Source organism: Heterocephalus glaber, unplaced genomic scaffold (assembly GCF_053883595.1).
Source record: "Heterocephalus glaber isolate CG9 unplaced genomic scaffold, H.glaber_assembly_v1.0 deba00001465, whole genome shotgun sequence".
Classification (NCBI taxonomy): domain Eukaryota; kingdom Metazoa; phylum Chordata; class Mammalia; order Rodentia; family Bathyergidae; genus Heterocephalus; species Heterocephalus glaber.
Window position 1 is genome coordinate 3,900,645 of NW_028258312.1, and position 19,865 is coordinate 3,920,509.

Here is a 19,865-nt window from a genome sequence, read left to right on the forward strand (position 1 = left end):
TCTCAGCTAGATGTCAAATGACGTCTTGCTTTCAGGCCATGGTCCTATTAGTAAGAAGTTGCTCCTTTATCTTGACATGATTTAGTTTTCTCAATTGTTGTCTGGAGGAATAATACCTGCTTTGTCTTCTGGAAAGAGGTGCTGTGAGAATGAAAGGCACATTGTGTGTGTGTGTGTGTGTGTGTGTGTGTGTGTTGTATATGTGTTATACATTTTTCCTGGAAAAAGGAATGACCACTAAAAGAGAATCAAAGGAATAGAGGACATGTATAGAAGGTGGGGGGGGCTCTGTGGCAATCATGAAGTAGACAGTTTGGAAGATAGAGTACAGAGAAGTTGAAAGAGGTAGAAAAAAAGGCAGAAAAAGGCTTAAAGCAGGGTTCATTGTAGGCTAGCTGTAGTAGGCTCTTTGGAAAATGAGAATAGAGAGACATGAAGGAAAACAGATTTAGATTTGGATTCACATTTGCCCCTCTAAGTACACAAAGGAAGAGAGGCAGAAGGCCAAGAGCAAAGGCAACTTCTACAAGGTGAGAAAGTACATGGTAGGAAGACCCTCCAAATTCTAGATCAGGTACATGTCAGGAAGATGACTATGTTAGCTCTTTTTTTGTTGCTTGGATATAATGTGTGCTCAACACATCTTAAAGGAAGAAATAATTTGTTTTGGCTCGGTTTCAGAGGCTTCAGTCCATACTTGGCTGGCTCCATTTTTTCTGGGTGTGTGGTGAGACAATACATCATTGTGGAAGAGGATAGCAGAGGAAAGCTGCTCATCTCATGGAGGTCAGGAGGCAGAAATGCGAGGCTAAGGGCAATATTTACCCTTTAGGGGCATGCCCTTAGTGTCCACCTCCTAAATGTCCACTATCTCCCACTAGTGCCACCATCTAGGGACCAAGCCTTCAACACACAAGACTCTGGGGGGTATTCAAGATCCATACTATAGCAGTGACCCACGAAAGTGTAATGTGGAAAGCCTGGTTATTACTCAGATCAAGTTGATGAGTTGTAAGGATTTATGCTTGCTATCTTATCCCTAGAAGAGAAAAATTGAGGAGAGCCTCACATCAGCAGGATATCAAGTTCACTTGGAACACTGGCAGGAAAAACAGGACCAAAACTTTTGGGAAAACTGAAGGGAGTCACTGAATAGGTTCAAGCCAAATCTTCATGAGGGGGATAATAAGTCTAGAAGACTGATTATCACAGTTGAACCGTCTTCTTAGGACCTAATAATATCTGTGTGGAGAAAAAAATTAAACATTAACAGTGGCAGAATCTAAGAAGATGAAAAGTAAATCTATAAGTAGAGGGCAGCTCCAATTGGAGAAAGAAAATAGAAATATGACTATAAACTCAGACATCCCAGGTAATGAGCTAAGCTAGTATTCTTTAGAGAATCTAAATAAAAGTGAGAAGAAACAGCTGTAGATGACTTAATAAAAGTTCAAGCACATAGATGATCAGGCAGAGGAGGTCAAAAAGGGAGACAGGAAACAGGAGAAACTACTCAGTTTCAAGAAGGGCAGAAAAAATTTACATGATCCTATCAACCAATGCAGAAAAATCTAAAGAGCACTTTGAGAACAAAAAGATTTAATTCTGAGAAGTCAGAGGAAAATTAAATAAAATAATATACTCATCTTTGTTCCTATGTTTTGTATGTAGTTGCATATTCTTACACTAAAAGTAGTAACAAAGAAATGATTACCCAAACAATGCAGGAAATCATTTGACAGAATTCAAACCCTGTTCATGAAATAAAATTAGGAGCAGAGGTGAGTTACCTTAATCAATAAAAAGCAGATACAAAAAAAAAATAGCTAACATTATTCATGATTGTAAAAGTGGTAAAAGACTGAATACTTTCTTCCTAAGATTAGGAACAAGATAAGGATGTCTGCTTTCATCACTTAGAAGTTCTAGCCTGCACTTATTGCACTATAAGGAAAGAAAAGGAAAGAAAAGTCTCACAGATTTCAATGAAGGAAATAAAACTGTCTCAATTTGGATGTAACACAACTGTTTTTACAGAAATTCCAATGAACCTATACAAAATATTCCTGCACCTAATAAATGAGTTGAGCAATGGTATAAAGTACAAGAAAGCCATATAAAAATTAATTATATTTTTGCATACTAGTGATGAGGTCATGGACACCAAAATTAAAAATAAAATATTATTTATAGTCACTCAAATAAAATAAAATATTTAAACAATCTAATAAAATGTGCACAAGACTTGTATGATAAAAACTACAAAATGCTAATGAACAAATCAAAGAAGATTTTAAATGTAGAGACATACTGTGTCTGTTGATTGGACAATTCAACATATTAACTATGCTAATTCTTCCCAAACTGTTACATAGGTTCAACACATTTCTATGAAAATTCCAGCAAGACTTTTGGTAACTGTAGACAAAATTATCCTAAAATTTCATAAGAAAGGAGAAGGAACTGAAATTGAACAATTTTGAAAAAACAATAAAGGGAAAATAATCAATGTATTAAATTTTAAGACTTATTGATTGTATAACTATAGTAACCAAGACTGTGAGATAGATTCATAGGTCAATGGGACAGAATAGAGACTCCAAAAGAGATATTCATAAATATACCCACCAGATGTTTGATAAAGATGAAAAGTCATTACAATAGAGGAAAGAGGGCCTTTCCAACAAATGGTGCCAAGGTAATTGGACATGTTTTTAAAACCAACAACAAAAGAACTACCTATCTGATATATTATATGACTATCAGTTCAAAATGGATTACAGATTTAAATATAAAATCCTAAGAATTTTAGAAAAACACAAAGGGAAAATATCCTGAGAGCTTAGACTTGATACCAAAAGTAGGACCATAAAAAGAAAAATTGATAACCTAAACTGCATCAAAATCAAATTTGTTTGTAAAAGACATTGTTTAGAAGATGAAAAATACTTGTACATCTTATATTTGAAACCAATAGTATATAAAACATATAAAAACTCTTAAAAATTATCTATATATTCATACACTTTTGGTAGAAATGTAAACCACTTTCCCAAATGTATACCAAGTTGTCCTCTTATCAATGGATATGAGGAAGGACAGGAATGGGTGCCTGTCCTAGGACACCTTCTCCAGTAGTGGACTGTACAATTGGTTTTTAGTCTTTGCTGATTTTGTAGGTGAAGAATAGTACCTCATTACCTCTACTTGCATTTTATGTATTAGTGAGGATGAACAGTTCTAAATGTTTATAAATCCTTTACATCACTTTATGATTACCCAGTTCATCAAGAACCAAGGGATTCCTCTGACTCTTCATGTGTAGCACAATGGGCACAGCAAACATTATGAGCTGGTTAAAAATTGATTGTAATTTGTTAAAAATTTGAGTAAAACTAACAGATAAATTTGGGTGTTAGGGGAATCCTTAGGTGAAGTTTAACCAGTAAGTTGAAAGGGTGAACAATATAACAGAGCAAGGTCTGAGCTGGGGTTCAGGCATGGTTTGAGCCTGTGGGAAAGTCGTGAAGTGATTTTTGTATGGACAGCAATCTTATAGCACAGATCTTATAAGAGGTGGGTGTAACCTTCCTGGGGGAAAAATGGAGCGGGGAAGTGGGTAAACATAAAAGAATTGTATAAGAATCAAAAGGCATAAAAATATAAACTGCAGAAAGCTCCAGAGGCAGCCCAAGGCACAATTTAAATCCCAGAAGCAAAGTCCTATTGTTTTAGTCCAGACCTATCCTTTAAAACAAATATGGGGTGGGGCTTGTTTGAAAATGTGTGTGACTGGGCTGCAGACTGGGGAATGCAAACAGTGGTACAAGAGAGCAGAAAACTGTTTGCACTGCTTATAACACGAATAAAAATACAGAAGTGCTTTTGACTGGTTTTTGAAAAAAAAAAAGGGGGATAAAGTGAGGAATGAAGAAAAGATTAATTCTAAAGACTAAAGTTCTCAATCTGCAAAACTACAAGGCTAGAGAACTAGTCTGTGAATAGACATGGATAATCAAAATCTTAATTATACCTAGAAAGAAGGCAAATGCACCAATACTCTAGGATCTGTATATTGCAGAGCAGGAGAGAGATTCCTCTATGTCTAACCTCTATCCTCAGCATGAATCTCCTCTGAAATGTTCCTAAGACTTAAACAAATTCTTCTCAGTGCTGTGCTTGGAGACTCACTACTTTCCTATTTTTGATTCTCACCTCATAGATCCTAGTTCTTCCTCTGCAACCACACAAAACAGTGACAATAAAAGCTTATATTTAATGTGTGCTATCAGGCTCTATAGATTATTTAGCTTACTTCTCACATCAACCTTCACAATAGGTAGTTTTTCTTTTTTATTCCTACCTCTCAGATGAGAAATAAAAGACTAAAGAGATTGTGCAGCATTTCCAAGGCAGTATAAGGGAACAGTCAATATTTGAACCCAGGCCTGTGTTGCAAGATTTTTCTCTTAAGCATTTTGCTAGGTTCTGCGAAACAGCCTCATAAATCTAAGCTGTGTCCTTTTGAGAGTTGTGTAAGTTTTGGAAGCACACTGTAGTGTAAGAATTACAGGTTTCTGCCATTAAAATATTGTCACATCTGCCTCTAGGAATTTCTTATGAAAGTATATTCAGAGTACATTGAAGGACAGAGAGCTGAGATTTCAGACTGTGTGAACTATTTTGGGTCTACTTATTAATAGATGTTTGTTTAATAAACATTTGGTAGACTTGTGTCAGAATTTGCTTTGAGGTCTGTTTTTGTTATAACCTCCTAGAGATCTTGTAGGGAGGTAAATAATGTCACTGCTACTATTATCTACTAAACGATCTAACATTGTCCACAAACATAAAACAAAGAATTTCAGAGTCAGTGAATGATCACACTGGCTCAGGACAGTTAGCAACAAGTGGTTTTAAAGACAAATTTCCATGAGTGGACATAATGTGCCAAGTGATCTGATAAATGTAGAATGGAGGGAAGCGCTCCTCTCCCTGGAGACTCTCCTTTCTGCTTAGCCTGAGACTGTAGCAAATCCTAGCAGGCTCAAAATTCTGTGACCTCCAGCAGAGCTTCAAGGACTCAATACATGGTCCTGATGTTTTCATACTTGGTACAGCTCCATCTCCACCCAGACAGGGTTCCAGGAGTTTTTTGTTTCAAACAAAGAGAGCTTTCTGTCAATATGGAGATACCTCAAACAACTAGGATTAGAAGTCCCATTTGACCCAGCTATTCCTCTATTGGGTATCTTCCCAAAAGAATTAACAGAATCATACTAAAGTGATATATGCACACCCATGTTTATAGGAGCACAGTTTATAATAGCTAAAACTTGGAAACATCCCAACTGCCCATCAACTGGAGACTGGGTAAAGAAGATGTGGTTTTTAAAATAAAATTGAGTACTACTCAGCCATAAAGAATGAGAAACTAGAGACATTTATAGCTAAGTGGATGCACATTGAAGCCATACTCTTAAGTGAAATAAATAGGATACACATGTGTAAATACCAAATAGTTTCTCTGGTATGAAAAACTAAAAATGTAAATAAGGATCAAAGTGTCTAAAGAAAAGGTCTAAAGGAGTAGGGGAAGTGGGAGGGGTCAGGGAAAGGAAAGAAGGGAAAAGAAAAATATGAGAAAAGGAAAAAAGTGGAAACAAAGTCTTTGTAAATAGGGAAGGGTGGAGAGGATGAAGGGAGGGCAGGTAATGGGGAAAAAATAAGAACCAAGATACATCATGTAAAGGTACAAGGTCCTAGTGATGAATGTAAATGTATTGTATACCTAAAATGTACCAATAAACTTAATGGAAAAAAAAAAGCAAAGATAGCTTTCCTATGTAGAAAGGAGTTTATTTTATTTTATTTTTAAAAATTAGTATTCACTTTATTAAAGTTACCAGTTTTTAATAAACTCATTCTTCCTTAAGGTTTAAGTTCAATTTACAAATCATAGTCTATTTATGCCTAGTAATTTTAGCAATTGCCCTTTAAGCAATACTTAATCTTATTTAAGCTAGTTAATTAAACAATCTCACATATCTTACAGTACATTTGTAAATTTAATATATTTTATTTTCTCTTTACAGTAATTTGATTGCCTGATTGGCAAACTTTCCCAAGTAATAAGTCATATAAATCTAATAAATTAAAGTTAGCAATATTGTGAGCCCTGAATTCTTTATGTCTTACCATATTGTATTATATGTAATGTTAATAAGAATTTCACCATAAATCACAAATCTGAATTACCTAATTAGATATTTTAAATGAAAGTTTCACTATCACTATAATTCCTAAATATAACAAATAAATAAAGCATTAAATATTATTTCCTTAATTTAAAATATTAATATCATTGAATTTTAATTTTCTAAACTATTTCAACATTCAGTTCTCAATTCTGAGATTGAAGAATACTTCATTTTAAGGAGAGTGAGTCTCGTCCCATTTAAGCTAATCATCAGAGTTTTTGTCCTGGACCTCAATCACACTTCTAAGCCTTATTTGTATTTGATTCCATAAATTTAGGGACGGTGTACCTTGTAGCTCACTTCTCTCAATTTAAGCCATATACACTACCTATTCCTTCTTGATACTCATAGAAATCTTCAACTCTTCAGTTCTTGCCTAAAGGCTCACATAATTGATTCTGTCTCTCGAAACTCCTTTCTGCCCAGGCCTAAAGACCTTTAACCTAGATCTCTGTGTTCTTTTCCATTGACTTTCTAATATGATACATATGAAAATGAATTTTGTATGTCTCCTGTGTGACTTGGAGACATAGTGCATATGAACATCTTACTGATAGGCTCTTTAAAAAAAAACAAAAAAACTTCATCTTTGGTCTTTGTCTGGTTAGACTCACTACAGTGAAATCATTTTGTATGCTAACTCTGGTCTCTTTGCCAGCTTCAAATCATCCTTGAATTTGGTAAACTTCTCCTTATTTGAGGCATTGATCAAAGCCTTGCTTGGAAGAGAACCTTTCCTGGCACTTTGGGAAATTTCTCTTCAGTGTATCCTTGGTTCAGAAATGGGCTCTCTTCAGGGATGTCATGCCTGCCTGCACCTGGGCTCATTTGGATAGCATATCAAGGCTTGACTTTTGCACTTCCCTCCGTACCCTGAGGGGCTGCCACTGAAATCTTGGGCTATTTAACAAAGCTCCCCAGTGACTCTTGAGCAGATTTTCTGGCACTGGTCCAAAGACCAGCTTTCAAAACTGCTTCCTTCTATTTCTGTTTGGACTATGAGGACAGAACCAGCCATTGTCAAGTGCCTTACTCCTTTCCAGACCTGCACCCTGGTCTACTTCTGGTGTCACCAAACCACAAAGGAAACAAAACTGTCACATGACTTCTCCTTGTGATGCAGGCGGTCTCTGAAAAATCATCTCCTCTCTCCCCATGAACTCAGGAAAATCCCCTGCAGTTGACATTAGATTCAATAGCATTCAGTTTTTCCTACATTCTTATTTTCTCTTTTAAAACACTAAGTCATTTTCTTCTATTTGTGTAATTCCTCCCCTCACCAAGTCCTCTCGTGCTGCCCCCAGTGTCCATGGCCAGTTTCCCAGAAATTATCTGTGGTGATTCAGGGATCTTATTGTTAGTATTTTCCTACCCATGAATATATTTTCTGTGACTGAAGAAAAAAATTGCAATGATTATATTGTTTAAAAAAATTGGTGGATGTGGTAATTGCACACCTATTCTCTGGGCATTCTGGCAAGCTGAGGCAGGAGCACTTCAAGTTCAAACCCATCCTGGGCAAATTAGTAAGAGCTTGTTTTTTTGTTTTGTTTTGTTTGGTTTGGTTTGGTACTGGGGATCGAACTCGGGTCCTTCCGTATGCGCAGCAGGCGGCACTGAGCTAATTCCCCGGCCCTAGTAAGAGCTGGTTTTAAAACAAAAAGAGGGTGAGAGGCCGGGTGTGTTGTTCACCTATAATCCCAGCACTCAGGAGCTGAGGCAGGAAAAGCACCAAGAGTTTGAGGCCAACCTGGCCTACATAGTGAGATCTTGCCTCAAAAAAAAACCCCATTTTTTTTAAATGGGGGAGGGAGGTGTGATGAAGGGGATGTAGCTCAGTGCAAATGCCCTGAGTTCAGTTCCCAGTACCTCAAACCAAACCAAAGCAAACCAACCAAACCAACAAAATACCAAAGAGAATTTGTGCAAAGATACAAAAATTAAATCCCTGGTCAACAACTTTGTCTGTCTTAGACAACTGAAGAATAACTGGTCTGGTCTGGTCTGGTTTTTTTGAGACAAGTTCTTGCCATATAGTCCAGGTTAGCTATGTAACCCAGATAGGACTCAAACTCAGAATCTTCCACTCAGATAACTGAGTGCTGGGACTACAGGTTTGTCACCACACTCAGCTGGTCTGGTCCTTATCAGAGCACGCTGGGCAAAGAGGACCTTACGCTTGTGATCAATGATTACTTTGTTGCTGCTGTTCTCTTTGTGTTCCGATTTTGCCAGTATTTCCATAATCTGGGCCTTTTCTTCTACCTCTTCCACACTCACTACTCTCTTTTTCTAATTTTAATTTAAACACTTAGTATAAGAATGTATCTTAGGGCCAGGGATTTAGCTCAGTGGTTCTGTCGCTTGCCTTGCAAGCGCAAGGACCCAAGTTCGATCCCTGGTACCAAAAAAATAAAGAAAGAAAGAAAGAAAGAATGTATCTTATTTTAGGGAAAATGCTGGTGCCAGAACGTCACCTCTTGTGTGAGTGCCTCTTTCAAATCCCGACATTATTGACCAATCCTCCATAACTGACCAGTCTGAGATAACTAGCTGAGTGGCCACTTCCTGGACTTGGAGAAAAAGTGAAGACTTCCTTCTGAAGAAGAGTAAGAGATCAGGAGCTGGAGGAGCCTGCCTAAAAATCTGCTAGGGATTGCATGGTCTGAGAGTTGGTTTTCTCCCAAAATTCCTGTGTTGAAACTGGGGTCTTTAAAAGCACTACCTCCTGGGCCGCTCCATTCCCATGAGAGGGATTAATGCCTTTGTAAAAGCTGGCAGGGAGCTTCGCTGTCCATTCCATCATATGAAGACTCAGCATCCATTCTTTCTGCTCTTCTGCCATGTGAGAATGCTCCAAGAAGCTGCCTATGAAGAACAAGGCTTCACCAGACACTAAATCTGTCAACACCTTAATCTTTGACTTCTAGCCTTTAGAACTGTAAAAAGCAAATTTTACTGTTCTTATTTAGTCTATGATTTTTATTTATAGAGGCAGGAACATAGTAAGAAAGGAATCAGGGAAATTTCAGTCCTAGATAGCATGGGCAGGAGGACTAGCTGAAGAGTCGATAGTTCCTGCAGCTCTGCCCAGGTCCAGTCCAGGAACCTCCGTCCACTTTGCTTCATGCTTATCCGGTGCATGGGTGCTGGCAGTGGAAGGTGAGGGTTCCTTTCTTCTGTGGCCCCATCGCTGACAAACAAGGGCTCTGCTTTAGTTTTGCTTCTGGGCTCTGCAGCAGTTTCCTCTTTGGAGAACTCAGTCAAGCCCATCTGTCCTTTCCCAGTGATCAAGACTCTCTATTGAGGAGTGAAACCCTTAGACCACTACAGTGGGTGAGAAACAGAACTTTTCTGAAAACCCTCTCGACCTACTGGCATATCACAATAAAATTCTACGTAGTATAATGAAGGATAGTCTCACATTCAGTGCTGTAACATTCAACCAACTTTTCTAAGCAAGGACCTACCAAAGCAGTAACAGAATTTATTCAAAATTTGCTGAAATTCTTACGCTTTCTGGCATTGGAACACATACTTTGTAGGAAAGGTCTGTTCAAGGTAAAGGCAACAAATGTTCTGATAAGCTACACTTCAGGTAGAATCAGGCAAGAGAATCATTTTCTAGGATTCTAGGGAGCATAGGACCAAATGGCATTCTTAATCCAGGTCACCATCCCCAAGCATTTTAGACTAGCAGGCTCATTATACCTCACTCAAGCAGGACAAAAATGCCTGTCTAAATTTTTCTGACCAACCACCTACCTTGAAATTTTCTAATTCCAAAAGGGAAAAAGTATCTGCTAGTATGCCTTGCCCTAATTAAAACTCCCCAGTGAATATTTAAATTAATGATTTTTGGAGTGATTGCTTATATGTGGGTTTCTAATTAGGGTGTTTCATGTGCTGATTAACAACCCTGGAGTGTATATTAAGGTCCATTTGCACACATATACACAATGTTGTATAGACAAATTTTACAAAAACGACCCAAACGAAGATCTCCTTCCAGAGGTTCTTCCTGGAGTCCCTTACCTGGTACGCTTTGTGATCATGCCACCCCTAGTGGAGCATCCTCCTACTTCAGGGCTCCACTCTCCCCTTCCTTCCTTTCTTTCTAGCTTTCCTGACTTCGCCCCAATTTCTGCTGTATTTAAAAGCTCAGTTTTTAAAATATTTCCTCTCACAAAAGACCTAAATGATCAATCAGTAAGACTTGCCTATACTTTCAACATGGATACAGGTATTCAACATCAAAAAAACGGCTCTCCTTCCCCAGTGTCTTAGTCACAGTAAACACAATCACCTGATCCACTGCCTATGATGAGCAAGGAATATTTATGCCCCTCCGAGAAAGGTTGCTTTATATCGTAGAATATGCCAAGTCATAAAGAATGAGTTGAGATTTTATTGCCCAGACTGGTTAATTCCTACCCTGAATCATGTGTAATCAGCTCACCTTTATAAATGAGTGGTTCGGTGGTTAGAGGGTGAGTGGGGAGGACACGGGGAGGTGCATGCCTCTGGAGATGGGGAAAGGCTGGAGGAGGAGGAGGAGGAGGAGGTGGGAGTCTGAGAGATAATGGAAGGTTTTCCTAGATCAGAGAAGGTATTTACAATCTTCCAATATGTTCTATGAGAATTCCCTTGTAATCCAACCACCTGAATCCCTTCTTTCATTTCTCCCTCAAACTTTGAGTTTTTGCTTAATACTGATAAGTGTTCTAAGATTCTGGGAAAAGGTAGGCCATTTTATGTAGAAGGAAACAACACTAAGGCTTTGTAAATTTTTTATAATCACACTAAACAGAAAATTTTTCAAGGTTTTAAAATTCTAGTCTCATTTTAACAAAAGATCCGAGGCAGAGAAGATTACCAATGACAGAGAGGAGATCGGGAGAAAACAGCAGCACCATTTCTGAATGTTGAATCAAACTGAAGTTCTGAATAAACATGATCAGATTTATCATTCTGTAGTTGAGCCATCATATGACTTGAGAAGTACTAAAGGTATAATTTTGTGGTTCTCATTCCAGGGATAATAATGGGAGTGTTGTTGACTGAAAGTAAATGGAATAACATTCATTGAAAAAGCATTTACAGAAAATTCTCAATTAGGAGATCATTGTTGAGAACTTAATGCATCTCCTGGGGTATTTGATTTTTTGAAACCTTAAGGAAGGGAGTGAGGCTGCTGCAGCCATCTGTCACCCACACATACACGGAAGCCACCTAGCATCATAACACCTAGCACCACCCATCACGTCAAGTTTAGGAAGAGTTTTTGTCTTATTTAGAAAAAATCTAGAGTTTTTGCATATATTTGCATGTTGACTTTTAAACATATGGAATCATATCCACAGAAATAAATTTGACTGCATCCTACTATTTTGTAGGCCAAACTCAATTCAAGGAATTAGCATGTAAAAGGAACTCTAAATTGATTAGATTTTGGAGTAAAGGAGAAAAAAACATATTAGGATACATGAACTTAGTACAGTCATTTGAGGGCGGGGGATTTAGCTCAGTGGTTCAGCTACCTGTCCTGCAAGCGCAAGGACCCGAGATGGATCCCTGGTACCAAAAACAAAAAACAAATAAACAGTCATTTGAAAGCCCACCTAAACTCATGAGTGGGATTTTTTAAAAAGAGTGATCTATAAACATTCTAATTAAATCATTTTCAAAATATCATTTTGTTTAGTATTACCTGTAATCTTGTATTCAACTCAGTAATAGAAAGTCACTTTTTTTTCTTGCTTCCTGCCCTGGGAATTCTGGGACAAATCTTCAGGTTTATTGTCAAGCTGCAAAAGCACCTGAAAAGAGTCAGGGATAGGCAGTCCTGAGGTCTTGACATTATTGATGCCATTGAGATTAATTTTTATGTGAATTCTGTCACTGTGTAAGTGAAATACAAAGCAATTAATTTCAATAAAGTTACCAAGGAGGTGCTACTTCTTGCTTAGCTTTCAGTTTTCTTTGAAAGATGAATGCCTAGGATTTTGGTCTCTTACCAAATGCCCTTGGTTGACCTCCCTCATTTCCAGAATTCACATAGCAACTGTTGCTATATTTTTCAGAAGTAGGGTTTTTTTTCCTTTCTTTTTCCAACTATAAAAGCAAATATAACTGAAACAACAGGCTCAAATGTTCAAAGAAGGTAAAAATGTCTCAAAATCACATAGCCAAGAGATAACCTCTTTATCTTCCAGATCTTTCTGTTTGCATATATATATCTTTCTGCTTGATTATACATATATCATGGTTTTATTTTCAAAATCAAATTGTTTTACAAGTACTGAATACAATTTGCTTTAAAAAAAAATCTCAGCAACATATTGTGAGCAGTTTTCTATGCCAGTTTATCCATCTCTCTCTTGTTTTGAACATCTGCTTAGTATTCTGGTTTTCAACTATACCATAATTTAATTAACTAGTACCATATTGATAGACTTTGAAATTATTTCCAATCATTCATTATTCTAGATAATTCTGCAATTTGTGTAAATTTTCTTTGTACCCATGGGTAGGTATTGCAGTGAGTAGGGAGGGGTGTGGTTTCTAAATATGAAATTGTAAAGAAAAAAGATGGGCAAAATTCAGGTTTTCAAACTATCTGCCAGAAAGAGTGCACTGATTTAAACAACCACCAACATTAAAGATGAGGGTTCAGGTATATTTTCTTAGGTTTCCTATGTGTAAATACACTGTAGTAAGCCATTGTAGATGGTACAATGCCATATTATGTGTACCTCAAGACATGGAGCTATGCCCCTGCCTTAGCCTAGAGAACTTATAGAGTCATACGTACAGCCCGGATGCACTGGAAAACAAGTCAGTTAGCTACAAAAATGCAAATTTTTTTGTGTCCTGACTTTCACAGCCGATGAGGTCCTTCTCAGCATTGAAGTTTTACTAGCTGAGCTTGGGGCTTTGCCTCAGAACTCCTGGACCTATTTCAATTTACTAGTGAAGTACAAAATCCAACATCTCAGGAGGATGGTACTTCTAAGATAGAAAGGGGCCAGGATAGAGGGGGATGTGGTATATGCTAGGAAATCAGAAACTTAAATGCTGCTCTCAGTTTTCTTCATTACTGAGCCTTTGAAAGCAATTCAGCTTTATCAGCTTTCAAATTTTAAATACCATGAGATACATGCACACAAGTACATGAGGTCTATAAAACACATTTATTCATTCATTCACTAATCCTCATTCATCCAATGAACATTCACTAATCTGCTCTGTAACAGGCATTGTGCTATATGAACTGAGAGCGAGTAGTGGGCAAGGTTTGCATCTAAACTGAATGCTGACAGCATTCAGTGGCAACTAAGCTTGCTAATTATTTAGAACCATTTTTCTCCACCACCCCCTTTACCTATCTGTTCTGTGGACATTTTACCTCCCCAAATCATCTTTAATGATACAAGATGAAGCAGACACAATTACTGGGGTTTTTTTGTTTTGTTTTTTGGTACCGGAGATCGAACTCGGGACCTTGTGCTTGTGTGGCAGGCGCCGGAACCACTGAGCTAAATCCCCAGCTCTCAGACACGATTACTGTTAGGAATTCAACAAACATGGGAGACGTGCTATGTTCAAGGCACTGGACTTAATATCATAGGCATAAAAAGATAAGTAAGACAAGGTGTCTTGCCATAAGTAATTTATACTGTTTTAGAGAAATGGACAGGCTCAAGACAGTCCCTGGTGAGCACTAAGTTATAAACACATAAACATGATACTATGAAATAACAGAAATGAAAAAGATAGATTATTAGGTGATGAGGTAGACAGAATAATAATTCCCTCAAAAGTCCACACTCTAACCCCTGAAACCTGTGCACATGTTTCTTTAAATAGTAAAAAGAATTTTTACGTGTGATCAAGGATCTTAAAATGGTGAGATTTCTTCGAATATCTTTTTTTTAAAAAATTTTTTTATTGGTACATTGTAGGTATACAGCACAATTACATTTCTCATTGGGAATTGTACCTTTACATAATGCATCTTGGTTCTTATTTTTTCCCCATTCCTAGCCCTCCCTTCATGCCCTCTACCCTTCCCTATTTACAAAGACTTTATTTCCATTTTTTCCATTTCTCATCATTTTTCCTTTCTCTTCTTTCCTTTCCCCTGCGCCTCTCACTACGCCTACCCCTTTGGACCTTTTCTTCCTATTTTACATTATTGATTATTTATTCTAATCATTGGTACATTTTGGGTATACAATATAATGACATTCATCATTGGAAATTTGCACCTTTACATAATCTCTCTTGGTTCTTGTTTTTCACCCTTGCCCAGCCCTCCCTTCAACCCCTCCATTCTTCCCTGTTTACAAAGATTTTGTTCCTACTTTTCCATTTTCTCATATTAATCCCACTCCCTTCTATCCTTTCCCCTACCCCTCCCACTTCCTTCCCCTTTGCCCCTTTTCTTCCTATTTCACATTACCTATTATACATTTACTCCTTATTTACACTTTCAGTTTCTCACACCAGAGAAACTATTCGGTATTTATACATGTGTGTCCTATTTATTTCACTTAAGAGTATCACCTCAATGTGCATCCACTTAGCTATAAATGTCTCTAATTTCTCATTTTTTATGGCTGAGTAATACTCGATTTTATAAAAAAAACACATTTTCTTTATCAAGTCTCCAGTTGATGGGCATTTGGGCTGTTTCTAAGTTTTAGCTATTACAAACTGTGCTGCTATGAATATGGGTGCACATATATCACTGTGGTATGATTCTTTTCTTTGGGGAAGATCCCCAGCAGTGGAATACTGGGGTCAAATGGGACTTCCAGTCCTAGTTCTTTGAGGTATATCCATACTGATTTCCACAGTGGTTGCACCAGTCCACGCTCCCAACCAGCAGTGGAGCAGGGTTCCTCTTCCCCCACAGCCCCGCCAGCATTTGTTATTGGTTGATTTCATGATAGCAGCCATTCTTTCTGGAGTGAGGTGGAATCTCAGCATTGTTTTCATTTGCATCTCTCGAATGACCAGTGATGTTGAACATTTTTTCATGTATTTATTTGCTATTTCTACTTCTTTGTCTGAGAAATGTCTGTTCATTTCAGATGCCCATTTTTGGATTGGGTCTTTAAATTTGGGAGGTCTGATCTGTTGAAGTTCTTTATAGATTCGAGATAGTAGACCTTTGTCTGAGGAAGAGCAGGTGAAGATTTTTTTCCCACATTATGGGCTGTCTCTTCACACTTCTGGTGGTTTCTCTTGCTGTGCAGAAGAAGCCTTTTAATAAGAAGAGATCCCACTTGTTGATTGTTTGTGCTAGTTCACGGGGAACTGAGGTTTTGTTCATAAAATCTTTTCCTACACCGATGTCTTCAAGGGTTCTACCTAACCTCTGTTCCAACTGGTTCAGAATTTCTATTTTAATATTTAGATCTTTAATCCATTTTGATTTTAGTTTAGCGCATGGTGAAAGATATAGGTCTAGTTTTAATCTTTGCAAGTTGAAGCCCAATTTCTTAATTGGTGATCCCAATGTAATCATAAGGGTCCTAGTAACAGCAGAGGTAAGGATAATTAATGATAAAAGCAGAGAGAGATTGAAAGATGTCACCCTGCTAGTTTTGAAGATGGGACAAGGGCCTTAAGCCAATGAATGCAGGTAGTCTCTATAAAGCAGGAAAAGCAAAGTAATTTTTCTCTAAAGCCTCCTAAAGGAATGTAGAGCTCCTGATACTTGGATTTTAGCCCACTGGAAGCTGTTCTTGGCTTCCAGAACTCTAAGGTAGTAAATCTATGCTGCTTTAAACCACTGCATGCATTTGCAGTAATTTGTTACAGTGGCAACTGAATACAGAGGATTAGAGAAAGTTTGATGGAAGGTAGTATTTCAGTGGAACCATCATAAATGGGTAGGATTCATAGGCAGATACGAAGCATAGAATTGCAAGCAAGAGAAGAAACAGCAAAGGACCAGATATGTATAAGTACAAGGAGGGTAGATTTTTAAAAATTTAGAGCATTGTAGAAAAGGAGAAACCTAGAAAAAACATTCATAAAAAATATATCTGACCTCAAATACTCAGTGTCCAGGGGTAGCTTCGGAGTGAGAGTGGAGGAGATCTCTCTTAAGCAAGACCAAGGGAAAAAAATTTGTGTCTGTGAGTTTCAAGTAGAACCGTGTGGAGAAGAGTATGACAAGGACATGTTGGGCAAGGCTACAGATGCTATGTGCAAAGGAACAGAGTTTGGCAGCAAGGATGATCAGGGTAGGGAGTGGTGGGAGAGAAAGAAAGCACGGAAGTTTAGAGCAGATTAAGGGGCAGCTCAGATATTGAACCAGTGAGCGTGAACTTCTATAGGGAAACACTGAAGGAATTTGAGGAGGCCAGCATGGAATTTGTCATCTGCATTCCTTTGTTCTTCATAGAATGAGTATACAAAGCCATTACAGTGTCTTTTAGCTGCTTCAGGGGCTGACTGGTAGTAGGGAGAGAGGAGTACCTTCAGAATGTGAGTACCTTCAGGATTTACCTAGACCTGTAATTTGCTTGGCATAAAGAGAACTGACTTGTACAGTTTTGAGCCTGGAGTGGCACTGTGGGATAGGTAGAGTAGCAAAGAAGCATGTGAGAGCCACACAATATAATATAATAAAACACTAGGCTAAGCGTCAAGGATCTGAGTTATACACACAACTTTCTAGCAGTGAGCTAGAGAAACTTGGGAAAATCAACACCTTTCTCTTAGAGTGTTTTCTCACCTATGAAATAAGGGTCTGAGCTGGGCTGTATCTGACAGTGGTGGGCATGCAATTAAACAGTGCTGCTAGAGAGAGAAGAAATGACAAGGAATTTACATCAGCATTTTCACTTGGCCTGGAGCTAAGGGTGCTTTTAACACACTACACTCTAAGCCCAAGTGGCTCCACAATGGCTTGTTACTAAGTGAAAATGTGCCTTAGTTTCTTCATTTGCAAACAGCAGGGCACTAAGCCTAGTTGGTCCAGTAGCACAAGCTGGGAGTCCAGAGCCAGGACTGACTGATGCCTTCACTAAGATGTCAGGTGGGGGGGGGGGCAGATGATCTGCTGGGCTGATGGTATTCTTGAGAACATAGGTCTTTGCTGAAGATTGAAAGAAGGCAGACAGTAAGAACATAGAAAATGGGTCGCAGAGTTAAGTATGCTTTCATCATCCATGCAGAGGTACAGCAAAATGATAAGCAAATAGCTTAAAGAGAGCAACCAGCCAAATGTCTTTCACATTAGAAGAAAAACAAGTGGGCATCAAAAAAATTGCTGAGAGTTCCCTCTGGAAACTCATATTTATAATCATGACTGTTCTTTTGGTTTCAAAGGATTGACCATATGAGTCATCCTTGTGGCTGTGACTAATACTGGAGGTAAAGATTTCAAGGGCAATCTAGGGTCAATGTTGAGAATTTGTTGGGATATGAGGCTCTCTGCCTGAGACCAGAGACAGGACAAGGAATTTGATAAGATGTAGAGTCGATTCAAGCTCAGACATTGGCAGAGAACTGGCTATGACATAGAAAAATCTCCCTGGCAGCTCTCTGTACCAAGTATACAGAGGAAATCATCTTTCAAAAATATTGATGGTGGAGTGATTATGACGTCTTCCTGGTAGTTTTAACCAATTTCTTGTGGTTCTACCCAGTTTTATGAGTCAATGAATCAAATAAGTAGTCCCAGATGTCTTCTTCAACCAAGGAAGTAAAGGAGCAACTGAGGCTAACGTTGCAGTGTAAGAGCAGGGCTAAAGGACAGAATTCAATAGAAAAATATTCCTTTTCAAACTTCATTGTGGTTGATGGTGAGAATCATTAAGTTGGGGAAATGAGCCTGTGCAGACTAAGCTTGTTGCTACATGGCCATTGGCTTTTACTTGTGGAGAGATTGCTTCTGACTTGAAAGTTCAGGGACTTGCTTACCATTAAGACTAACTTTACTGGCATACTTGATGCTTATGCCAATAATAAGCTTTATTCTGCAAAGTAAAAATTCAGAAAACTCTGGGGAAACCTTTCAGTAAACAGTGAGGCCAGTGGCATATCAGCATCCTGAATGCTTCATGTCCTTTTCTCTCTCCCTATTACCTAGAAGAAAGAAGTACTGGAAGCCTTCCAGAGAAATGTTCTGTGAGTGTCTGAGTGCTTTGCCTTGAGTGCATTTGAATGAAATTTTGGACACCCTAGAGGTAGTTGAGAAGTTGAGTGTAGAAAGCAGATTTGCCTACAGTACAACTTGTCATCTCTTAACCATACTCCTATGTGCTTATGATTTTAGTTGTGAAGTCCTTTGAATCATACTGTGCCACCAATCCTTAATGGAAGTCTCACCATAAAAATCTTCCAGTTAACATCTAGGACATAGCTTAGGGTTTTCAAAAAGGCAATCAGTTAAAAATGATGCCATACTTTGCAGAGGAAAATAGAGAGGATCAGAATAAAGAAAGAGCCTGTTATCCTGACACAGATGTCACCTGCATCTTGTATTTTTCTGAACTTTAGGACCAGGATGCAGCTGCATTTTGATATCTGTATTAGGCCCTGTTATGAGCTGAACTCTCTTCCTCTCCTAATTCATGTATTGAAGCCTTAAGCTCAAGTATCTCAGAATTTAACTATATTTGGAGAGAAGGTCTTTAAAGAGGTGATTTTAGGCTCTAATCCAATTTGATTGGTGTCCTTATGAGAAGAGAAAGAAATACCAGAGATGCACATGCAGAGGAAAGGCTGTTTGAGGACACAGTGAGAAAGCAGGCATCCACAAGCCTAGGAGAGAAGCTCCAGGACAGACCAAACCTGCCAACACCTCAGGTTGGACCTTCCAGCTTCTAGAACTGCAAGAAAATAAATGTCTGTTGTTTTAGCCACTCACAATGGTATTTGCTATGGCAAGGCAACCCTAGCGAACTAATTTAACTCCAGTGTCAGCAAACTCCAGCTTTCTGGGAAATTTTTCTTTTTAATCCAAACAACAATGACAATTGCAAAGACGACACAGAAATATTCTGAACCCTCATTCTGTGCGCCGATATGGAGAGCTGGTTTTGTCAGATTCTTTTCTACTACCATCCTGGGGACATTTTTGAGAATTCCCGTAGGAATGCTTTTATGTTCCATTACACGACTTGATCATCTCTGAACCCATCAACCAGCCTTCTTGCTCTGGTCTGAAACTTCTTTTATATTTTCTACTTTCATCTTTTGCCATCTAATAACTTGTTTCCTCCCTAAGTAGAGACAATGGATGTTCCCATATGGACATTGGTAATTCCTCCAAGTACCAGCTAAAACTATGCAGCAGTGTTTAACAAAGGATTATTGAAGTACTGGGAGTAAAAGGAGGCAATTGAAATGCAAAAAGAGAAAATTTTAAACTAGCATCTAGACAAGATATTGCCTAAAAGCTCTTCCTAGGATTTTCCACAGGGTTTTTCCAATGACTGTCTCATTCCTTAGCTTACCTCTTGCAATGAAAGGAGTGCCTAAGCTTTCTGCGTGGAAGATTTACCTGGTCATCTGTTAGCTAGAAATGAGGTCTCTAACCTCACATCATATCCCTCTTATGAACATAGGATCAGGTGAGAC